The sequence below is a fragment of the Saccopteryx bilineata genome, chromosome 1, assembly GCF_036850765.1.
Source record: "Saccopteryx bilineata isolate mSacBil1 chromosome 1, mSacBil1_pri_phased_curated, whole genome shotgun sequence".
Taxonomy (NCBI): domain Eukaryota; kingdom Metazoa; phylum Chordata; class Mammalia; order Chiroptera; family Emballonuridae; genus Saccopteryx; species Saccopteryx bilineata.
The window spans coordinates 95,341,864-95,358,775 of record NC_089490.1 but is presented as its reverse complement, the minus strand read 5'-3'; positions in this window follow the sequence as shown (position 1 = coordinate 95,358,775).

Here is a 16,912-nt window from a genome sequence, read left to right as displayed (position 1 = left end):
TTCTTGAATGAACACATTCTGGAAGTTCAAGTGTGCACTGGACTTTCTAAATATAGTTCCATGCACACTTTCTCTGAGTATTCTTTTGACTTATAGGCAGATGGTGCAAACCCCAGCTAGTCTCCCACTCTGGGCCTTACTTTTGATGACATCAAGCAGTATATGTTGCTAGCCACAAGCTTCGCCCTCCTCTGCTTCAGGGTGCTGCGGCAAAAGTTGAATGTTTAACCACATGCTTTACACCTGGTCAGAAGGTGCAAGTAACTTGCAACCTCTGTAAGTGCCCCCCTTCCTCTGTACTGAAGCAGCTGCCACACAGGGAAGAAAGCAATCTGGAAAGAAACAGAAAAGAAGCTAGAAGAGCACCAGGCAAGAGGGATAAGCAGCTGGGAGAGTGATGATAGGCTGACATCAGGGCAGGGGAACCAGGAGACAAGGTGATGGGAATTCACAAAGCTGTATGGGAGAAGGGAACGTGGAAAGTGTGGTGGAGAGAGCCTGAGCAATCTGTCACCTTATTGGGTTGAATGGGGGGCTATTGGGAACACAATGGAAGAGAGACAGGACTGTCCTTACAGTTCTGTCAACTCAGGGAAGCAGAGATTTGGTTTAAAACACAACACTCTAATAAAAACCAAAATCCTTATAGCTTTTAGCATTTTCACCAACCTAGCATCAGCGAAAGTGACTTGCTGAGTTTCTCGGTGGTGGAGAAACAGCTGGGTGCAGTTGTTGTTTTTTCTAAAAGCCAGTCAAGCAAAACCAGAAGCATCAGTCAGACGACAACTTCTGGGCAGAACCTAAGTTGAAAAAGCAAATGTTTATATAAATAGAGGTGCAAAACCCATATCTTCCTGTTGACAAATCAAGCTTCGCCTCACTTCAAACCCTCAAATTTAAAAAAAAATAGTTGATTATGGCATTTTTTTCAATGTGTCCAATCACTTTCAATAAGGTTCTAGTATTTTCCGAACCTAGGGGCCCTGCAGGTTTTTTTCCCTTTATCTCTAGTGTTTTTCTCTTCCCTTTAATTTTGTTTTGTTTTGTTTTGTGTGTTTACTTAGGCATACATCTATATTGTGTGGCTTTAGAGTGTACTTTATTAAATTAGAAAATAATCCATAAAGATTGAGTTGAGAAAGAAAGATCTCATAAATTTGTGTGAGATTCACCTCCTCTCCTAAACCCCTAATAAAAGGGAACAGATCAGCTTTGAGAAAGTGTATGAAATATTATCATGGAAAACAATCTGAATTGTATTTAAGGGGTTGATGGCCAGCCACTGAGGCATCAACTTCGTCATTATATACTGTTTCCTAACATGTTGTTCTGTCTCAAATGGTCAAATCCAGGAGTTACAAATAGGGTAAATTAGAACTGCACAGAAAAACATTGCTTCCAACTTACCAGCATCAACCAGGGATGCTGAGGTCCCAGGTTCGAAACCCTGAGGTCATCGACTTGAGCGGAGGGTCGCCAGCTTGAATGTGGGATCATCAACATGATCCCATGGTCGCTGGTTTAAGCCTAAGGTCACTGGCTTGAGCAAGGGGTCACTGGCTCAGCCTAAGGCCCCCAGGCAAGGCACATATGAGAAGCAATCAGTGAACAACTAAAGTTTCACAACTACAATTGATGCTTCTCATATCTCTAACCTTTCTCGCTGCTAAAAATTTTTTTTTTAAAAGCATTGCTTTTGCCTGACCAGGCAGTGGCGCAGTGGATAGAGCATCGGACTGGGATGCGGAGGACCCAAGTTCGAGACCCCAAGGTTGCCAGCTTGAGCATGAGGCTCATCAGGTTTGAGCAAAGTTCACCAGCTTGGACCCAAGGTCTCTGGCTTGAGCAAAGGGTTATTCGGTCTGCTGAAGGCCCATGGTCAAGGCACATATGAGAAAGCAATCAATGAACAACTAAGGTGTCACAATAAAAAACTAATGATTGATGCTTCTCATCTCTCTCCTGTCCTGTCTGTCTGTCCCTATCTAGCCCTCTCTCTGACTCTCTCTCTGTCCCTGTAAAAAAAAAAAAGCATTGTTTTCATTTGTATAAAATTACATCCATATATGTATCCATCCATTCTTTAAAATAGATGAAATTTTTGGAAGAAGAGAGATAAAGTAATATTAATACAAATAAGCTTATGAAATGTGTAATATTAACATCAAAATCAATATATATATTGAAAGCAAAACTTACTATAAAACTGTTAATATAAAATCATGAACAATAGCTGCTTCATTAAGAGAAACCAATTTTGCCTGACCTGTGGTGGCACAGTAGATAAAGCATTGACCTCACCTTGAGATGTTTTCTCTGAACATATGTACCCTGATTTATCAATGTCACCCCATTAAAATTAATTTTTTAAAAAAGCATTGACTTGGAATGCTGAGGTTGCCAGTTCAAAACCCTGCACTTGTCTGGTCAAGGCACATATGGAAGTTGATGATTCCTGCTCCTCCTCCCTTCTCTCTCTCTCTCTCTCTCTCTCTCTCTCACTCTCTCTCCTCTCTAAAATGAATAAATTTTTTAAAAAGAGAGAAACCAATTTCTTTGTTGCAATAAGTAATCTCTCACTTTATAAAGTTAAACAAATATGCTCTTTTATGTTGGCATTATCTTAGAAAAGCTAAGAAAGATATGACATAGCATAATAATTGATCACTAAAGTACAATAATTCATAAATTAAATTATAAATTTAATTCATAATTAAAGTACAATTCATAAGAATCACTATATGTTCTAATGACATGGAGCAAGGATAATTTCTCTCTTACTACATAACTAAAAAATATTATTATCATTTATGCAGAACATCTAGACCTCAAATTGACACAATTCTAACTATAATAAAACATGTTGGAGAGGGAAAATGGCAATGAAGTAGACAGACATTACAATTCCCACCTCCCAGAACCAAAGTGGATTACAACTTAACTTAGAAACAATCATCTTGAAAAAGCAACTTTGGACTAAACTAAGAGGAATCTATAACCAAGCATCACCAAAGGAACTGAACTAGTAGGAAAGGTGGAGACACGGAAAGAGCTGCCCCCCTCCCAGGAGTGAGGGGCAGCCCAGAGGGTCTCTCATGGCAGGGTGGGTTGCCCAGAGAGTTGTGGGTCCTCAGCCACAGGACCAGAACCCCAGCCTGGAGCCCCAGAGACTAGAGGAGGCATACAAACAGTATTTAGCTGAAAGAAGAGCCGGGTTACTGTTTGCAAGAGGGAGACAGAACTCTCAGACCCAGGCTCTGTCTTAAAGGGACAGTGCAGAAAACCTCATTCACAGCCACTTACTGGGGCTCCAGGAGTGGGGAGCGCCAAGAGGACTGGAGTTGCGAGAGGAGAGTGTAGTCTTAGGGGCAGAGGGAGAGAGTGTGGGGGACAGCCACCCGGACTTCTGTACTGAGTCACTCCCCAAGCCTGAAGTGACCATTTTTCCTGGGAAAACCAAGCAAGTAAAGGGAAGCAATTACCCCACCCACCAGAGGCTCTCCTGCTCCAGTCAGTGCAGAGAGACAGAAGCAGGGGGCGCATCAGGGAGACAGGTTTTGAGTGCTGAGGTCTGGGTTACACACTCTCCCATCTATAGAGTACCCTCTGAAGAGTGAGAGGGCCCAGCTGCAGCAGCTGACACAGCGCTTGGCCCACGAGGCAGACAGAGGCAGAGCCCAGCAAGGCAGCCCATGTGGTGGCGGCGGGAGGAGGAGCCTGGAAAGGCATCACATGCGCCCACATAGGGCAAAGCTCGAGCCTGACCAGGCAGTAGTGCAGTGGATAGAGTGTCAGACTAGGATGCCGAGGACCCAGGTTCAAGATCCCGAGGTCACCAGTTTGAGCATGGGCTCATCTGGCTTGAGCAAGGCTCACCATCTTGGACCCAAGGTCACTGGCTCAAGCAAGGGGTTACTTGGTCTGCTGAAGGCCCACAGTCAAGGCACATATGAGAAAGCAATCAATTAACAGCTAAGGTGTCGCAACGAAAAACTGATGATTGATGCTTCTCATCTCTCTCCATTCCTATCTATCTCTCTCTCTGTCTCTGTAAAAAAATAAAATAAAAAGAGGGCAAAACCCGGAAAGGCAGCTCACATGCCCACGGAGGGCAGTACCCAGAGGCCCACGTGATGAAGGAGAGGGGCAGAGCTGGAAGAGAAGTCCCTCATGCCTGCAGGGGGTGGAGCCTGGAGAGGCAGCCTATGCAACCAAGGCAGAGCCCAGCAAGGTGAGGAGTCCCCCCCCACCAGTAGAGCAGCTCAAGCTGCAGCCTGCGAGTCCACACTGGTGCCTGAATGCCCAAGGAGGCAGAGGCAGTGGGGGGGGGGCAGTGGAAGGACCACATTTTAGGAATAGAGAGGCCACACACACTGGCCAAGAGTGGATAAAAGCCAGCCTAGGAGGGCAGCTGATATTTACAATGGCATCAGGGCCCAGCAGAGGCAGCCACAAATTCTGGAGCACCTGTAGCTCCAAGAATGTTGCTAAGGGCCAGTCAAAAGCAGTGACCCCCACTGGTCTGCTCCAGATTCCAGCCAGGGATGTCCAGAGCTAGTACATCCAGTGGCCAGATACAAAAAGCATCAGCTCAGGACCAAACTACCCTAGTGAGAGTGGTATCTTAAGGAAAGGCTCCTCACATCTGATCCAGCTAAGGCATAGAAAACACTGTCACAAACAGCAGAAAGAGCAGTAGCAGCAGACAAGTAGCCCACAGGGGATTACAAACAGCTGAAGCCAACTCAAGAAGATCTAGAAACAACACAACTGAAAGCTGGAGGCAGACAACACCAACCCTATACTCAGCTAGTTACACAAACAGCACATCCAAAGTAGCAGTCTATACAGAGACAAAATGAGAAGACAGAGAAATACAGTTCAAATGAATCAACAAGAAAAATTCCAAGAAAAAGAACAGAATGAGATGAAACTAACCAAGATACCAGAGCAGAGTTTAGAATAATGATTGGTAGGATGTTCAAGAATCTTAGAGCAACAACAGATGGACAAAATGAGCACCTAAACAAAGAGATAGCAGGCATCAAAAAGGACATTGAAATCATAAAAAAGAATCAGACACAAATGACAAACACAATATCAGATATGAAAACTATACTATAAGGAATTAAAAGTAAGCTGGATGAAGCAGAGGATCAAATCAGTAATTTAGAGGACAAGATAAGTGAAATCACGAAGCAGAACAGCAAAAAGAAAAGAGGATCAAAAAGTCTGAGGAAACTCTAAGAGAGCTCTGTAACAACATGAAAAAAACAACAACATTCACATAATAGGGGTTCCTGAAGAAGAAGAGAAAGAACAAGGGATAGAGAACCTGATTGAAAAAATCATAGCTGTGAAAACTCCCCTAAATGGATGCAGAAAAAAGTCACACAAGTTGAAGAAGCACAGAGAATTCCATTAAAGAAGAACCCAAAGAGACCTAACCAATACACATCATATTAATAATTAAAATACCAAAGTTAAGAGATAAAGAAAGAATACTAAAGACTGCAAGAGAAAAGCAGTCAATCACCTACAAAGTAGATCCCATAAGGATGATATCTGACTTTTCAAAAGAAACACTTGAGGCCAGAAGGGAATGGCAAGAAATATTCAAAGTAACAAAGAACAAGAGCCTACAACCAAGACTTCTTTATCCAGCACAGCTATCATTTAAAATTGAAGGAGAGCCTGACCAGGCAGTGGTGCAGTGGATAGAGTGTCGGACTGGGATGCTGAGGACCCAGGTTCGAGACCCCAAGTTGCCAGCTTGAGCGGGCTCAACAGGTTTGGGCAAAAGGCTCACCAGCTTGGACCCAAGGTTGCTGGCTTGAGCAAGGGGTTACTCAGTCTGCTCTAGCCCCCCGGTCAAGGCACATATGAGAAAGCAATCAATGAACAACTAAAGTGCCACAACAAAAAACTGATGATCAATGCTTCTCATCTCTCTGTGTTCCGGTCTGTCCCTATCTATCCTTCTCTCTGACTCTGTCTCTGTTAAAAAAAAAAAAAATTGAATGAGAAATAAAAAGCTTCCCAGACAAAAAAAAACCTCAAGGAATTCATTACAACCAAACCAATGCTGCAAGAAATGTTAAGGGGCCTGATGTAAACAAAACAAAGGGGGCGGGGGGAATCTAGTAAAAGAGGAATGTAGATTTAAAGAATAAAATGGCAATAAACAACTACATATCAATAATAACCTTAAATGTAAATAAAATCAAATGCTCCAATCAAAACACATAGTGTAGCCACATGAATAAGAAATCAGGACCCTTACATATACTGTCTGTAAGAGACCCACCTCAAAACAAAAGATACACAGAGACTGAAAGTAAAGAGATGGAAAAAAATATTTCATGAAAATGAAAATGAAAAAAAGCTGAAGTATCAATACTTATATCTGACAAAATAGACTTTAAAACAAAGGCTACAGTAATGGATAAAGAAGGTCACTACATAATGATAAAGGGAGCAATTCAACAGGAAAATATAACCATTATAAATATCTATGCACCTAATATAGGAGCACCTAAATATATAAAGCAGATTTTGATGAACATAAAGGGCAAGATCAACAGCAATGCTATAATAGTAGAATTAATACCCCACTAACATCACTGGATAGATACTCAAGAAAAAAAATTGACAAAGAAACATCAGACTTAAAGGACACATTAGATCAACTGGCTTTAACAGATATCTTCAGAACCTTTCACCCTAAAGTAGCAGGATATATATTCTTTTCAAATATTCATGATACATTCTCTAAGATAGACCACATGTTAGGACACAAAACGAGTCTCAGTAAATTTAAGAAGATTGAAATCATATCAAGCATCTTCTCAGATCACAATGGCATGAAACTAGAAATCAACTACAATAGAAAAACTGAAAAACACTCAAACACTTGGAAACTAAATAGCATGTTATTAAATAAGGAATGGGTTAACAAGGAGATCAAGGAAGAAATCAAAATTTTCCTTGAAATAAATAAAAATGAACATACATCAACTCAAAATCTATGGAACACAGCAAAAGCAGGCCTGAGAGGGAAGTTTATAGCAATACAGGCATACCATAAGAAGCTAGGAAAAGCTCAAATAAACAAGTTAACCCTACATCTAAAAGAATTAGAAAAAGAACATCAAGTAAAGCCCAGAAGAAGTAGAAGGAAGAAAATAATAAATATCAGAAGAGAAATAAATTACTTAGAGGCTAAGAAAACAATACAGAAGATCAATGAAACCAATAGCTGGTTCTTTAAAAAGGTAAACAAGATTGATGAACCTTTAACCAGACTCACCAAGAAAAAAAAGAGAGAGGGCTCAAATGAATAAAATTAGAAATGAGAGTAGAGAAGTAACAACTGACACAGCAGAAATATAAAGGATTTTAAGAAAATACTATGAAAAACTGTACACCAAAAGATTAGACAACCTACGTGAAATGGACAAATTTCTTGAAACATATAATCTTTCAAAAATCAATCTGGAAGAATCAGAAAACCTAAACCAACTGATTACAACAAATGAAATGAAAAAAATTCTCAAAAATCTCCCAACAAACAAAAGCCCTGGGCCAGATGGCTTCACAGGTGAATTCTACCAAATATTCAAAGAACTAACTCCTATCCTTCTCAAGCTATTTCAAAAAATTCAAGAGGAGGAAAGACTTCCAAACTCCTTTTACAAGGCAAGCATAATTCTGATTCCAAAGCCAGGTAAAGACAATACAAAGAAAGAAAACTATAAGCTAATATCCCTGATGAATTTAGATGCTAGAATTCTCAACAAAATATTAGCAAACCAGATCCAGCAATACATGAAAACAATCATACATCATGAAGTGGTGTTTATTCTGGGGAGGGAAGGCTGGTATAATATTTGCAAATCAATCAATGTGATTCATCACATAAACAAAAGGAAAGAGAAAAATCACACGATTATATGAATAGATGCAGAAAAAGCATTTGATAAAATCCAGCACCCATTTATAATCAAAACTCTCAGCAAAGTAGGAATACAGGGAGCGTACCTCAACATAATAAAGGCCATCTATGACAAATCAACAGCCAACATCATACTCAATGGGAAAAAATAAAAAGCAATCCCCTTGAGATCAGGAACAAGACAGCAGTGGCCCCTTTCATCACTCTTATTCAACATAGTTCTGAAAGTCCTAACCACAGCAATCAGACAAGAAGAAGAAATAAAAGGCATCCAAATTGGAAAAAAAGAAATAAAACTATCATTATTTGCTGATAATATGATACTGTACATAGAAAACCCTAAAGTCTCAGTAAAAAACTACTGAACCTGATAAAGGAATTCAGCAAAGTAGCAGGATATAAAATTATATTCAGCCTGACCAGGCGGTGGCGCAGTGGACAGAGCCTCAGACTGGGATGCGGAAGGACTCAGGTTCGAGACCCCGAGATCGCCAGCTTGAGAGCAGGCTCATCTGGTTTGAGCAAAAGCTCACCGGATTGGACCCAAGGTCACTGGCTCAAGCAAGGGGTTACTCCATCTGCTGAAGGCCCATGGTCAAGGCACATATGAGAAAGCAATCAATGAACAACTAAGTGTCACAAAGCATAACGAAAAACTAATGATTGATGCTTCTCATCTCTCCACTCCTGTCTGTCTGTCCCTGACTCTCTCTCTGTCTCTGTTAAAAAAAAATAAAATAAAATAAAAACCATGATCTTTAAAATTATATTCAGAAATCAGAGGCATTTTTATACACCAACAATGAACTGTCTGAAAAAGAAATTATAAAAACAATCCTTTTTACTATTGCAACAAAAAAATAAAGTACCTAGGAGTAAATTTACCCAAGGAGGTTATAGACTTATGCTAGGAAAATTATAAAACACTGATAAAAGAAATCAAGGAAGATACAAACAAGTGGAAGCATATACCATGTTCATGGATAGGAAGAATAAACATCATTAAAATGTCTATATTACCCAAAGCAATCTAAAAATTCAATGCAATTCTCATTGAAATATCAATGACATACTTCAAAGATATAGAATACATATTCCAAAAACTTATATGGAACCAAAAAAGAACACGAATAGCCTCAGCAATCTTGAAAAAGAAGAATAAAGTGTGTGGTATCACACTTCCTGATATCAAGTAAGTTATACTACAAGGCTATTGTACTCAAAACAGCTTGGTACTGGCATAAGAACAGGCATATAGATCAATGGAACAGAACAGAGAACCCAGAAATAAACCCACACCTTTATGGACAATTGATACTTAACAAAGGAGGTAAGAGCATACAATGAAGTAAAGACAGTCTCTTTAACAAATGGTGTTGGGTAAATTGGACAGGTACATGCAAAAAAATGAAACTAGACCACCAACTTACACCATTCACAAAAATAAACTCAAAATGGATAAAAGTAAGTCATGAAACCATAAACATCTTAGAAAAAAACGTAGGCAGTAAGCTTTCCGACATCTCTTGCAGCAATATATTTGCTGATTTATCTTCACTGGCAAGTGAAATAAAGGACAGGATAAACAAATGGGACTATATCAAACTAAAAAGCTTTTGCACAGCTAAAGACAGTACAAACAACAAAAGACAAACAACACAATAGGAGAACATATTCGCCAATACATCTGATAAGGGGTTAATAACCAAAATTTATAAAGAACTTGTAAAATTCAACACTAGGAATATAAACAATCCAATCAAAAAATGGGCAAAAGAAATGAATAGACACTTCTCCAAAGAGGACATACAGATGGCCAATAGGCAGATGAAAAAAATGTTCAACATCATTAACCATTAGAGAAATGCAAATTGAAACCACAATGAGATATCACCTCACACCAGTCAGAATGGCACTCATTAACAAAACAATACATAATAAGTGCTGGTGAGGATGCGGGGAAAAGGGAATTCTCTTGGACTGCTGGTGGGAATGCAGACTGGTGCAGTCACTGTGGAAAACAATATGAAGATTCCTCAAAAAATTAAAAATGGAACTGCTTTTTGACCCAGCCATCCCACTTTTAGGAATATATCCCAAGAACACCAAATCACTGATTCAAAAGAAAAAATGCACTCTCATGTTTATGGCAGCATTCTTTACAATAGCCAAGATCTGTAAAGCAGCCCAAGTGTCCGTCAGTAGACAAGTGGAGACTGCCCAGGCGGTGGCACAGTGGGCAGTGGACAAGTGAATTAAAAAGCTGTGGTACATATACACAATGGAATACTATGGGGCCATGGAAAAGAAGAAAATCTTACCTTTTGCGACAACATGAATGGACCTGGAAAGTATTATGTTAAGTGAAATAAGCCAGGTCGAGAAAGAAAAATATCATATGACCTTACTCATTTGAAAAATCCACTGAATAATGTGAACTTAGGAATGGAATAGAAGCAGAGGCAGGATCAAAGGGACCAGAGGGAAAGAGGACAGAGGGAAAGGGGATGAGAGGATGGGATCAGAGAAGGGAAAGAGATTGGTGAAATTATATATACATAACACAGCATTATAGAGAGTAGAAAAGCAAATCCTGGAAGGAAGTGGGGAGGGTGGTGGGGGGAGCAGGGTAAGGGGAATGTTGTGGGAAACATGGGGGGGTATAGTCTGCTGGACACTTGTATCTATGTAAACACAATAAATTAAAGTCAATAAAAAATAAAAATAATACTTTTTTATCATTTTGTTTATCTAAATATAAAAGAATTGGTGTTTCAGGGCCTGCCCTGTCATGGCACTCACTAATTATATGACATTAAATAAATAACTGTTCAACTGTAAGTTGCTGGCAATACATCTGTGGTTCTTCTGGGTGATAAAGTTTTGGGTTAGTGTCTAATTGTGCTGAGGTAGTTGACTCTTCCTGCCCGCCTCTGCTAACAAAGGAAGAGATATTCGCTGGTACTGTTAGCCAATGTGTAGATGGATGAGGGGTGGGGGAAGGATGTGGGCACCAACGGGGAGGAGGAGGAAACCCTGCTGAATTACATACTAAAGAATTTGGAGCTGCTGATACAGTCAGGGACTTCTTAACAATGGGAATTCATTCAGAGAAATGTGTTGTTAGGTGATTTCATAGCCTGTATATCATGTTACTATAGAAAAAAATGTGAGATTAAATTAATTACTAGAGAAAAAATAATGCAATCAAGACACTCAGTGGAGAGGACCTGAACAGACACTTCTCCAGGAGGACATATAAATGGCCAACAGATATATGAAAAGACATTCAGCTTCACTAGCTATTTGAGAAATGCAAATCAAAACTACAATGAGAGGCCCTGGCTGGTTGGCTCAGTGGTAGAGCATTGGCCCGGTGTGAGGAAGTCCTAGGTTCGATTCCCAGCCAAGGCACACAGGAGAAGCACCCATCTGTTTCTCTACCTTTCCCCCCCCCCTTCTTTCTCTCTATCTCTCTTTTCCCCTCCCGCAGCCAAGGCTCTATTGGAGCAAACTTGGTTTGGGCACTAAGGATGGCTCCATGGCCTCTGCCTCAGGTGCTAGAATGGCTCTATTTCAATAGAGCAACTTCCCAAATGGGCAGAGCATCGCCCCCTAGTGGGCTTGCTGGGTGGATCCTGGTCAGGCACATGTGGGAGTCTATCTCTCTGCCTCCCTGCTTCTCACTTCAGAAAAAAATTTTTAAAAAAACTACAATTAGATACTACCTCACACCTGTTAGATTGGCTATTATCAACAAGACAGGGAATAACAAACGTTGGAAAGGCTGTGGAGAAAAAGGAACTCTTATTCACTGCTGGCAGGAATGCAAATTAGTACAACCATTATGGAAGAAAGTATGGTGGTTCCTCAAAAATTTAAGAATAGAATTACCATGTGACCCAGCAATCCCTCTACTGGGTATCTACCCCAATAAACTCAAAAACATTAGTACATAAAAACACATGCATCCCCATGTTCATTGCAGCATTGTTCACAGTGGCCAAGACATGGAAACAACCGAATATCCCTTAATAGAGAATTGGATAAAGAAGAAGTAGTACATATACACAATGGAATACTATTCAGCCATAAGAAATGATGACATAGGGTCATTTATGACAACATGGATAGACCTTGAGAATATTATACTGAGTGAAATAAGTAAATCAGAAAAAGTTAAGAACTGTATGATTTCACACAAAGGTAGAATATAAAACTGAGACTCATGGACATAGATAAAAGTGAAGTGGTTACCAGGGGGAGGAGAGTAAAGAGGGACAACTATATAGTGACAGAAAATGATTTGACTTTGGGTGATGGGTATACAATATAATCAAGAGTTCAAATGCTATAGAAATGTTTACCTGAAACCTATGTACTCTTTTTTTTTTTTTTTTTGGCATTTTTCTGAAGCTGGAAACAGGAAGAGACAGTCAGACAGACTCCCGCATGCGCCCAACCGGGATCCACCTGGCATGCCCACCAGGGGCGATGCTCTGCCCACCAGGGGGCGATGCTCTGCCCATCCTGGGCGTCGCCATGTTGCGACCAGAGCCACTCTAGCGCCTGAGGCAGAGGCCACAGAGCCATCCCCAGCGCCCGGGCCATCTTTGCTCCAATGGCGCCTTGGCTGCGGGAGGGGAAGAGAGAGACAGAGAGGAAGGCGCGGCGGAGGGGTGGAGAAGCAAATGGGCGCTTCTCCTGTGTGCCCTGGCCGGGAATCGAACCCGGGTCCTCTGCACACTAGGCCAATGCTCTACCGCTGAGCCAACCGGCCAGGGCGAAACCTATGTACTCTTATTGATCAATGTCACCATGTTAAAGTTAACTTTCTAAATAAATTTTTTTTAAAAAAAACACACTCAGTAAACACGAGATGGTGTGAGGCTGCTGCCATGTAACAGGGCACACTGCTTACAGCAAACTTTTTTCTATGAGTAGAAAAAGTACGCCAAAATAAGAATAGCCCTGGCCAGGTAGCACAGTTAGTTAGAGCATCATCCCAATACGCCAAGGTTGTGGGTTTAATCCCTGGTCAGGGCACATACAAAAGTCAACCAATGAATGCATAAATAAGTGGAACAACAAATCGATATTTCCTCTTTCTGTCTCTCCCTCCTTTCCACTCTCTCTAAAATCAAAAAAAATTTTTAATTAGAAAAAAATAGCCTGGCCTGTGGTGGTGCAGTGGATAAAGTATCAACCTGGAACTCTGAGGTTGCTGGTTTGAAACTCTGGGTCTGCCCAGTCAAGGCACCTGTTAGAGTGGATGCTTCCTGCTCCTACCCCCTTCTCTCTTCTTTCTCTCTCTCTCTTTCTCTCTCCCTCTTTCTCACTCTCTCCCTCCTCTCTAAAAAAAATGAATAAATAAAATCCTTTGTAAAAAATTATAAAAATAAAACAACAATAAGAAAAAAATAACTAGAAGAAGTGTAGTATAGCAAATACATAAACCAGCAACATAGTCATTTATAATTATCAAGAGAACCAAAGAAGAATTTGCCAATATGATGCCAGCACTTTCTACAGCAGTGGGGAAATTAGATTGCAATGACTACTAGGGACTATTTAGACAGAAATGTAGTATGAGAACACATTTGTAACACATTTTGTTACTAATCACAAAACTTTGAACCATAGAAACAGATAACTTATTGGTGATCACAATTTGTCTTTGAAATGTCTGGTCTTCTAAATATATCAGCTATTGTAAGATAATATTTTATAAAAATAGCTATTCTTTCATGTACTATGCAACATGTTGATTCACTTGTTTGCATTGTTTTTTAAAAAAAATTTATTGATTGATTTTAGAGGAGAAGAAGGGAGAGAGAGAGAGAGAGAAAGAGATGGAGGAAGGTAAAGAGAAACATCAATCTGTATGTGCCCTGAGGGGAGATTTAACCTGCAACATTTACTATCAGGATGATGCTCTAAGCAACTGAGCTGTCTGGCCAAGACCTTGTTTGCATTACAGGGGATCCTTGGGTTAGAATAAAGTTTTATTCCTTATGACAGTGAAGTAACCTAAATTTTGGTGTAAGTCAAAACATACCCTAGCCCAGGGGTCGGGAAACTTTTTGGCAGAGAGACCCATGAATGCCACATATTTTAAAATGTAATTTCGTGAGAGCCATACACCGACCCGTGTACATTATGCATTGTCCAATAAAAATTTGGTGTTGTCCCGGAGGACAGCTGTGATTGGCTCCAGCCACCTGCAACCATGAACATGAGAAGTAAGAAATGAATGGATTGTAATACATGAGAATGTTTTATATTTTTAACATTATTTTTTTTTATTAAAATTTGTCTGCAAGCCAGATGCAGCCATCAAAAGAGCCACATCTGGCTCACAAGCCATAGGTTCCCGACCCTTGCCCTAGCCTAACACAAACGGAACACTTGTGCTTTTACCAGTCCAAAATGGTGTAGGTGCCTGACCAGGCAGTGGCGCAGTGGATAGAGCATCGAACTGGGATGTGGAGGACCCAGGTTCGAGACCCTGAGGTTGCCAGCTTGAGCATGAGCTCTTCTGGTTTGAGCAAGGCTCACCAGCTTGAGCCCAAGGTCGCTGGCTCAAGCAAGGGGTTACTCATTCTGCCTTAGCCCCCCAGTCAAGGCACATTTGAGAAAGCAATCAATGAATAACTAAGGAGCTGCAACAAAGAATTGATGTTTCTCGTCTCTCTCCTTTCCTGTCTGTCTGTATGTCCCTATCTGTCCCTCTCTCCAACTCTCTCTGTCTCTGCCATAAATAAATAAATAAACAAACAAACAAACAAACAAAATGGTGTAGGTAAGCATACTGGGGGATGCCAACTCTCTTACTCATATGCTGCATTACTGCGTATTCTTCCGCTGTGCACAACCAAACTGGTTCACCCATGCAGCCTGTAAGTACAATGCTAACAGTGTAAGCCAAAACACTCATGTCTCAATTTAAGTTTTTATGGGAGTGAGCGCCATAAACTCAAAACAATGTATGTCAAGACTGTCGTAACCTAACCTGAGGACCCCCTATACTTTTAAAAATTCTGCAAGATAGTTGTGTCAACTCTCTGAGCCTCGGTGGCCTGAAAATTTGGATAATAATTCCTACCTGTTGGACTTAAATGAGATAATATATGCAACATGCTTAGCACAGAACCAGGCATAAAGTAAGTGCACAATAAAGGTTAGCTGTTATTATTTGTTCACATTTTACACATGAGAAAAATAAATCATAGAGTGTTAGGCAAGACCCTTTCTTTGGTGGAGATAGAATTCAAGCCTTTATGTGCTTGATTACAAAACCGAACTTTTCCCACTACTCTCTACTATATCTTGTACATGCATGATCGATGGAGCTTCTTTAGTTCACTTTTGCCACTCAGAATAACTCTCTTTCTTTAGCTTGTTGCCCAGCCCCCGGCTTTTGATAAATTCTTGCTTAGGTGCTGTCTCAACCTCAGTAAGTGCTAGGCAGCCGCACAGCAGAAGCTGAGTAACTCCTGTATGTGTTTAAAGGCCTTTTCCCTCAACATCATATCCCAGAGAAATAAAGTAAAATGGCTGGCAGTAAACTGAGAAAAACAAAAATCAGGAAAAGCAGAAGTTGAAGCACTCCAACTCACATACTGGCCATAATGAAATCTCATCTTGTGCTTCTTGTCGTGAAGATGAACAGTGGTGAGGTCCAGTTGTCCAAGACACGATATAGCCAACAGAGGCACAATTTCCAAGTCATATTGTTTTTGTTAAAAAATAAACAAACCAGCTGACCAGGTGGTGGCACAGTAGAGTATCAGACTGGGATGCCGAGGATCCAGTTTTGAAACCCCAAGGTTGCCGGCTTGAGAACAGCCTCATCCAGCTTGAGCACGGGGTCGCTGGCTTGAGCGCGGAATCATAGACATGACTCCATGGTCATTGGCTTGAGCCCAAAGGTCATTGGCTCAAAGCCCACGGTCTCTGGCTTGAGCCCAAGGTCAGTGGCTTGAGCAAGGGGTCACTCACTCTGCTGTAGACCCCCAGTCAAGGCACATATGAGAAAACGATCAATGCTCAACTAAGGAGCCACAATGAGAATTAATACTTCTCATCTCTCTCCCTTCATGTCTGTCTGTCCCTATCGGTCTCTCTCTTTCTCTCTCTGTCATCAAAAAATAAATAAATAAAAATAAAAAAAAAATAAAAAAAATGAACCAGGCTGTCCTGGGGTTTTTCAAGAGGAGTTGATAAAGGAAAAAGGTAGTTAGTGAGAAAAATAACCTTGAAAAATAGCTGAATGAAACCCCACAAAATTGGGGTTTTGTTGTTGTTTTTTTTAAGATCTTCTCACTGACTCCAAATCCCCAGGAATAAAATATAATATTGTAATGATAAAAAAAATGTACTTTTTCTTCTGTTAAAAGAAGAAAGGTAAACAAGAAATAAAGCTTTTGGAGAAATAGAATTGTTTTCTTATGCTGGACAAATCATACTTCTTTAATAACATTTTTTTTTTTTTGTATTTTTCTGAAGCTGGAAACGGGGAAAGACAGTCAGACAGACTCCCGCATGCGCCTGACCGGGATCCACCCGGCACGCCCACCAAGGGTGAAGCTCTGCCCACCAGGGGGCGATGCTCTGCCCCTCTGGGGCATCGCTCTGCCACGACCAGAGCCACTCTAGCGCCTGGGGCAGAGGCCAAGGAGCCATCCCCAGCGCCCGGGCCATCTTTGCTCCAATGGAGCCTTGGCTGCGGAAGGGGAAGAGAGAGACAGAGAGGAAAGAGGGGGGGGGGGGGGGGTAGAGAAGCAAATGGGTGCTTCTCCTATGTGCCCTGGCTGGGAATCGAACCTGGGTACCCCGCACGCCAGGCCGATGCTCTACCGCTGAGCCAACCGGCCAGGGCCTAATAACATTTTTTTTATAGTCTATGCAGCTATTTAACTCTCAATTTTGTTAGAAAAATAAAAAAATAAACAAACC